This window comes from Pyxicephalus adspersus, chromosome 12, assembly GCF_032062135.1.
Source record: "Pyxicephalus adspersus chromosome 12, UCB_Pads_2.0, whole genome shotgun sequence".
In the NCBI taxonomy this organism is placed as follows: domain Eukaryota; kingdom Metazoa; phylum Chordata; class Amphibia; order Anura; family Pyxicephalidae; genus Pyxicephalus; species Pyxicephalus adspersus.
Window position 1 is genome coordinate 30,395,213 of NC_092869.1, and position 8,020 is coordinate 30,403,232.

Below are 8,020 nucleotides of genomic sequence, written 5' to 3' on the forward strand. Positions count from 1 at the left end.
CACTGCGCATGCGTGAGTTTGGCAACTGTTTTCCCTTTTCACAAAAAGGCTCCATCTGCACATGCCTGAGGTGCCCAGGCATGCGTAGAAGAAGCACCTAAGAGCCTCCCGCGATACGTGACGTAGGTTTCCCAGGAGGCTTTGCGCTCTCATTCATTCTCAATGGCTTAGGCAATCAAGAATTAGAGGGCGGTGCTGCACGCTTTTTTTATTTAATAAAGAAACGAACAGAATTTTTACCATACAGAAAAGAGTTTTCTACCTAAAAAATGTAAAAGTAAAGTGAAAATTGGGAGTTTAGGTACGCTTTAGATAGGGGTTGCAATTGACAGAAAGTTACAGACAGTGACACAGGGGGAGAGGACCCTGTCCCGAAGAGCTTACAATCTAAGAGGTGGGGGAAGTAACACACAATAGGGGGGGAGATATGGTATGGTGAGAAGTGAGGGGTTAACAGAGAGAAGAAGATGGGTAGGCAAGTTTGAAAAGATGGGTTTTGACTGCTCTTTTAAATAAGCAGAAAGTAGGAGCAAGTCAAATAGGACGAGGAAGACCATTCCAGAGAGTCGGGTCCTAAAGTCCTAAGTCCTAAAAAGTTATGAGTGAGGAAGTGATTAGTATGTATATATGCATTTCTGACCTGGTTCTAATAAACCCAGCTTGCCTGATTGGTGTTCCGATCCCCAGCCTTTAATAATTTCTGAATCGCTGACCCAGAACGCATATGCAGGCCTAGTGTTCAGCTAATTGCCATACAGATAGCTGCATGGGCGTTTCCTGTGTGCGACTGACACCAACAGATTAACTTTACATTCGGGCAATTAGCATTCTTTACACTGAGTTCAGCAATGGCATTTTATGTCATCTTAGTATAGTACGGTTTCTCAGCCTGATTTTTATATCCCAACTACACCATCAAGATATGGTAATGCAAATGTTAGCAAAACAGGCGAGCTGTGACGTGGCATCCTAATGCACCTTACCAACAGACATGCATGGAGGCCTCCTACTGTGCAATAAAATGCGCTGCATTACACAAAGTTCATGCACCTTTACCTTGCATTTTATGGCTTGTTCAAATGAACGCATCACCAGTACCACACTGATACACATTATGAGGCCAACAGCTATGGTAGTGTGTGCAAACAACACACAAAATAAAGGTAGATTGTAAGCTCTTCGGGGCCGGGTCCTCTCCTCCTCCTGTGTCTGTATCTGTCTGCCATTTGCAACCCCTATTTAATGTACAGCGCTGCGTAATATGTTGGCGTTATATAAATCCTGTTTATTATCATTAATAATAATAATAGTAAAAAAGTAGAGAGGTACAAATGGGCCCTAAGGAACTATTTACTGTGCCGGGCATCTTAGACAGCTAGCTGAGTTATTTTTGCTTAAAGCAGACCTATCACTACATAGGGTGACTATCGGTTTTATATAATAAAAAATGTGGTGTTATTCGTAACATTTTTTGGGAAGGACACAGGTCTGTCGGGAAACTCGCAGCTTCCTGGGACACAAAGTTTTTAAAAAAGTTTAGAAGTAGGTTTATGTCCATCACAACACCCACATCAATTATAATGACTCATTTTATTGGGCAGCATGGTGGCTCATTGGTTAGCACTCTGGCCTTTGCAGCCCTGGGTCCCAGGTTTAAATCTCAGCCAGGAGTTTACAGGTTCTCCCTGTGTTTGTGTGGGTTTCCTCCCAAATTCCAAAAACATGCGCTTAGGTTAATAGGCTACCCCCTAAAAACTGTAGCAAAGATTAACATACATAGGATATGGAGATTAGATTGTGAGCCCCTTTGGGGCACAGCTGGTGACATGAATACGGACTTTGTACAGTGCTATGTAATATGTTGTGGTGTTATATAAATGTACTGTATAACAATTTCATGTCAGTAATCAGGATTTTAAATGACAAATTCACCTGGCTGTGGAAATACTGCATATTTGTTCCTAGAAATGAAAATGGGGATCAATATGACAGGTAGACACACAGATCACATTGAATTAACCAAAGATGCAGAATGCTAAATTTTGTGCAATGCCCTACAGCTAAGTTCATGATATGATCTGGTGTGTCTATCCCATCCCCTCTCTGTAAATATGGAGAAAACTATGAGGCTAAAATCAGACTAGTGGTATTTCAAACTGTGGTTATTCACTCCCCATTCTTTCAATGGGCAAGTTTTATTAAAGCTCTCCAAGGCTGGAGACGATACACTTTTATCGGTGAACTTGAGTGATCCAGCAATCCTGGAATGGATTTCCTAAAAGTAATTTGCTATTTGTTAGCAAATGTTTTCAGTCCTAGACAAGATCCATTCCAGGTTTGCTGGATCACCCAGCTTCACTGATGAAAGTGTATCCACTCCAGCCATGGAGATCCTTATTCAATCAGGCCCAATAGACTTATATTCCACATCCGTTCGCTATAAAATATATTCTTATTTTACTACAAATTTTATGAATTGCTCTGATCAATGAGAATCCATTTTTTTTACAAATACGATCCTTATGCAGAGATCAGAAAGCAGAATATTTTGTACATTTTGTGGTCTCCTTTTAATTAATTTATATGCATTAGTCACTTTTGTGGCTGGAAATTAATTTATTGAACCTGTTGTTGCCTCAGGTGTGCGTCGGTGTTGTCTTCCTGCCTGTGCTTATTACTGCAATATTACTTCCCAAAGGAATTTTATTTCTAGATACAGAAAACAGGTTGGGAGTCCCCGGAGAAACAGGTCCTATTTCCTATGTTAAAATCAATTTTTTTTCACCTAATTAGCAGCTTTGAAAGGAGTCATTTGGAACCTGACATTTGTGCTTGCTTGTAATGATTCACATCATTTCTCACCTGCTTGTCTCAGGTGTATAGAATAAATCTTCCATGAACAATGGAGAAGGGCTTATTGCAGCCAATTGGACACATGCTTACATTCTGTAAAGAAAAGAATAAAGATGACCTCAACATATGCCTAAGAGACCGTCACTTTGTAGAGTCTTCAGAAAGTCCACCCCTCCCAAGCCACATATACTCATCTTTCCTACAATTTCCTACCATTCTATTCCTCTATTAAATAAAGCTGCCGGCCCCTCAAGGGTGGCCAGATGCTACATGACGCTTCCATGAACTGTACTGCAAACCACCAAAATGTGAACAAAACCACATTCAAAGAATGGTTTCCAACTGGTTCCATATGGTGGAATGGGAATGGTTGAGAGCACAATTGAGCATGTTGTGGTTTACTTAAGCCCTCTTTCAGATTTGTGATCTAACACTGTGGGGTTAGCCACTTCTTGACACCCCTATACCCCAAATGTAGCATTAGATGAACACTTTGCCATTCCATTGAGTGTGGTTGTGGTTGCAAGGCAATATGGGTCTTCTCTATTCCTCTAGCACCAACCACAATGCTACCACATTCAACTGCAGCTCATTCTAGCTCACTGCACCTTTAATTTATTGAAAGCAGATGGTTGTTCAAGGGTGGACACAAGCTATATGTTGAATCCAAGAATGGATCTGCACACCAATGCAATGTGATTTACTAAAGCTCCCCAACGCTGGAGAGGATACACTTTCAGCTGGGTGATCCAGCAAACATTGGCATGGATTTCTTCAAAGCTAGCAAATGTTTTCATTCCTGGACCAGGTCCATTCCATATTTGCCGGATCACCCAGCTTCACTGATGAAAGTGTATCTTCTGCAGCCTTGGAAAGCTTTAATAAATCACGCCCAATGGGAATACAACCGCATGCATACACCCGCACAAATTGGTTCCCAACCTATCCCATACACTCTACTGCATATTGGGTTTCAGCCTTAGTTTTGTCAGATTCATTCTCATTTCTGACCAACCATTGAAGACGTTTTGATGGCACTAGAACAGACAAATCCTCCTGATGTAAATAGGCTCTACAGATCTTGCTTACAGGAATGCGAAATCATCTTGTGACTTTTCATATCAGACACGGCTGGAAGTGGGAACACTGCTGGGGAAGTAATCTTGCTTCCCAGGGAACACTTCAGTAAGCGTCTTTACAAGATCACCCCGCGTGCTGCTTTTTAACTTCTAACGCTTTAGTAAATAGGTAGGTGGGATAAGCCACATGGAGGAGGAGTCACATTGTCTGTCTGGTGCCTGGGACCCCTACCAGTTCAGCCCCAGATATCTTTGTGTCACCTCATCAGTTTAGATCTGCCAGAGTGACTCTTTTGTCAAGACTAAAACAACACAGGGGACCAGATGGCAATTAAGTAAAAGGGCGAAAAGTACAGTATGAAGAACCAAGAGTCCAATGCTTTTTTATTTCCTTTTTTCTTTTTTTTTGGTGCAAACTGTTCATTAAATCCTGCAGATTGGGAAACTGTAAATTAGAGGAAAAAGACAACAGTGCTAATTGTGCCTTAATGGCCTCATGTTTACATTCATATGTTTCCTAATTCGATGTTACAGTGTTAATTATCGTACAGAGAGTACTTTTTTTTCCCATTTGGTTTTTTTTTCTTCTGCTCGCTCTTATTAATACTGTCATGCTGTTTGATTGAGTATATGCTGGTAGAGAGAATCCACAAGCAAAAAGCTGGGGCCTTCATTTAGGATTATGTCTGATGAAGAGGCATCAATACTTTAAAGGATGCTAAATAACTTTTATTTTGCAGTTAGCTATTAAAAAGCCATTGCTTCCAAAAATAATTCTGTAAATCAAAAGTATTTATTAGAAGGCTCAGGAAATGGTAAAGTCAATAATTGTTCTAGAAGTTTAAAAGGTCACCATATAGAAATAAAGACAATTTAAACCAAGAATGAATATGTCATATATTTCTTATTTTCTTTGTCACTTTCTTATCCTCCTTATCTTAATACACTTCCTTAGATAGGGTGGTTGTGATAGTTTTCTTTTATTTCACTTACTTTTTTTATTTTGCTTTTTCTTCCAGTAACACATTTTGACTCTACTTTAGTCTACATTGACTTTATTATTAAACCCTTTTAAATGCCCATACAACCTTTGAATGTGATTAAGGGCATTTATACAGGTGTTTAAAAGCCCAAAAATGCTGGTAATGCCCATAATTGCATTTATAATCTGTAAAGGTGTTTAGAGGATTTTGCATGTGGTTTAAAAAATATTAAAATGCAACAAAGAACGCTCTTTAGTGCTCAAAAACATGCTGCCCACACCCCGGTGTGGATTGGCCCATTGGAGTGATTAGGAAATTTAAACATGGGGGTGTTTAAATGAAGACTTTCTGTTCCAGGGTGATTACACTACCTTGCTGTAGCAATGGGGACGCAGTGATATCACCTTAACCTGCTCTCCTATGTTGGGTTAAAACATTTCCCCCTCTCCCGTTCTCTTACGTAGTTGCTTTGTAGTTCATATCATATCAATGGCCATAAAAACTGGCAATAGTTACTAGACTGTTTTTCCATTGGACAGTATCTGTTTAGTACAGTCAAGGTAGTATAGTATATGATTGTTCCAAAATTACAATACTAACATTATTTTATAATTGGATCACTCAAATTGCCCTTATAAATCATCAACAAATTAGATTTATTATCCTGGATGGCACTTTATCTGCAAGAAGTTTGTATGCTCTCCCAGTGTCAGCATGAGTTTCCTCCAGGTACTTTGTTTTCCTCCCACATCCCAGAACATACAGTTAGGTTAATTGGCTTCCCACAAAATTGACCTTAGATTGTATTAAAGACATATGACTATGATAAGGACATTAGATTGTGAGCCCCTTTGATGGACAGCTAGTGACATGAATATGGACTTTGTACAGCGCTGCGTAATATGTCAGAACTTTATAAAAAAAGTGTAATAATATTAAATCAAAGGTAACGATCTCCAATGCATTTCACAGAATTCTTTTATCTGCTTTTTTGAAAGACCAATACATAATTTAAGGGAGAATTTCAAATATGTCTTAGTTTGCAGTAAACTGTTCAGTTTCCTCTGTGGAAGCTGAAGCCGGGAAGGAAGGACTAAAGTACAATACCTGTACAATACTAAGTTTGTATACTAAGATCCATTTATGCCCCTTTATGCCAACTGTCTCGTCCTATTACCTTCCTGCTTTAGTCAACCAGCTAGCCTTGGGGCAAGTGCTAAAGGGCTTTTGTTGGCTTCTCCCCTATACAAGTCTTTAGAGAATGCAGAAACAGCTGAAGCATGTCAACATAGACAGTCCAACCAGCATTGCTCTGCTGTGTTGGCAATTTGAATTTAGGTGTATTATTATTAATATTATTATTATTATTATTATTAATAATATTAATAAACAGGATTTATATTGCGCCAACATATTATGCAGCGCTGTACATTAAATATGCTGGCCATGTTTGAATCTGACCCTGAGGACATGGCAGCCACTAAGCACATAGGTATACATATACAATTATCAACATTGGTATAAATTTTCATCAATTGTATACATCAAGCTGAACTTTTTGACATTAAAAATACCCATCAATAAAATGTACATGAATTAATAGGGCACGTGTGAAAATTCCATATCCCTCTGTGATATGATTTGCTGATGGGCATATTCCAAAATGGCGGGGCTCAAATTGTGAAAGTGTGAATCATCATTTTTACACATGGATTGACCACCACAAAGTCCAGACCTTAACCCCACCAAGAATCTCTGGGATGTGCTGGAGAAGACATTACACAGTGGTCCACCTCTCCCATCATCAATATAAGATCTTGTTGAAAAATTAAGGCAACTCTGGATAGAAATACATTTTGTGATATGGCATAGGATAATCAAATGAATACAATGGAGAGTGGGTATTGTAATCAAAGCTAGAAGAAGAAGAAGAAGAAGAAGATCCAGGGAAACCTCTCCCATTCACCTCAATTTGAAGGTTTGTACCAACTGTTTAGCTGCTTTTATATATATTTTATATATAGACAGTTGACAATCGATAATCTGGTTACATCAGTTTTCCGGCATGAATTTCAGATCACATTTTTAATACAGGGACTGTAGTATACTGTTTGGCCACTTATGTTTTGATGGCACTGTTCTCCAGAAACAGCTGTTAGGTCTTGCTTGCTACACTAAAAACCGGTACACGTTGAGATGTCCCTGCTGCCTGCTCTCCTGAATTTTTGAAAATCCAACACTCCTCAGGCCCAGAAGTTGCCAGATTTTTGAATGTAAACCAGTATGTTGTTTATGTTTTTCCATGTAGATGGTTTTTACTACTTGCAAAGTCACTTCCTGCATTGGGTATCATGAAACTGGGTATTTGCCCTTGTAGTCCCATCTCTCTACAGCCCAAAGGGGTGGCTACAAATAATGACCTTCTGAACAGAGCATGAATTGTAGCCACGGGCATTAAGGATATCTAGTCCTTTGCAAGAGATATAATGTGTTCATGGGGACTAACTAAACAAAAGGAGTAAGGAATGCATTATTGGGACATTTACTTTAATTACACTAAAGACCCAAGCCTTATTGTTAATTTTTGTTTTTTGCAGATCCACAACAAGGAACAGGCTTTCTCCCAGCAACCACATAGCTCCCTTTGTTGGCTGACCACCATCTGATCCGCTATACAGTTTCTGTATGTATCCTAGCACTCAGGTTTTCTATGAAAAAAACAACATTGCTGTTTTTACATATTCAGCTAAAATGTATGAAAAAAATGCTTTTCAGAGGAAGAAAGATTATATTAAAAAAGTTTAAAACTAATTATGGTTACTCCTAATGTTCACATTTTAAATGTCTGGAGTATTTTTCATTAACCTGCAATGAAAATGAAGTATGTTGCGCTATCAGTAGGCATACAAGAATGAGCAAGCCAATAATTTGTAATTACATTAAACACGCTATTGGGTAACTTTTGACATTCTTATCACTTATATTGTACTCTTGCTATGGAGAGCTGCAGCAGGTTAATTGAAACATGGACTATTATATTTCCAACACAATAGCTTGTGTCTAGGACCAGATTAAACGCATTTTCCTTAAATATTCGGAGCCTAA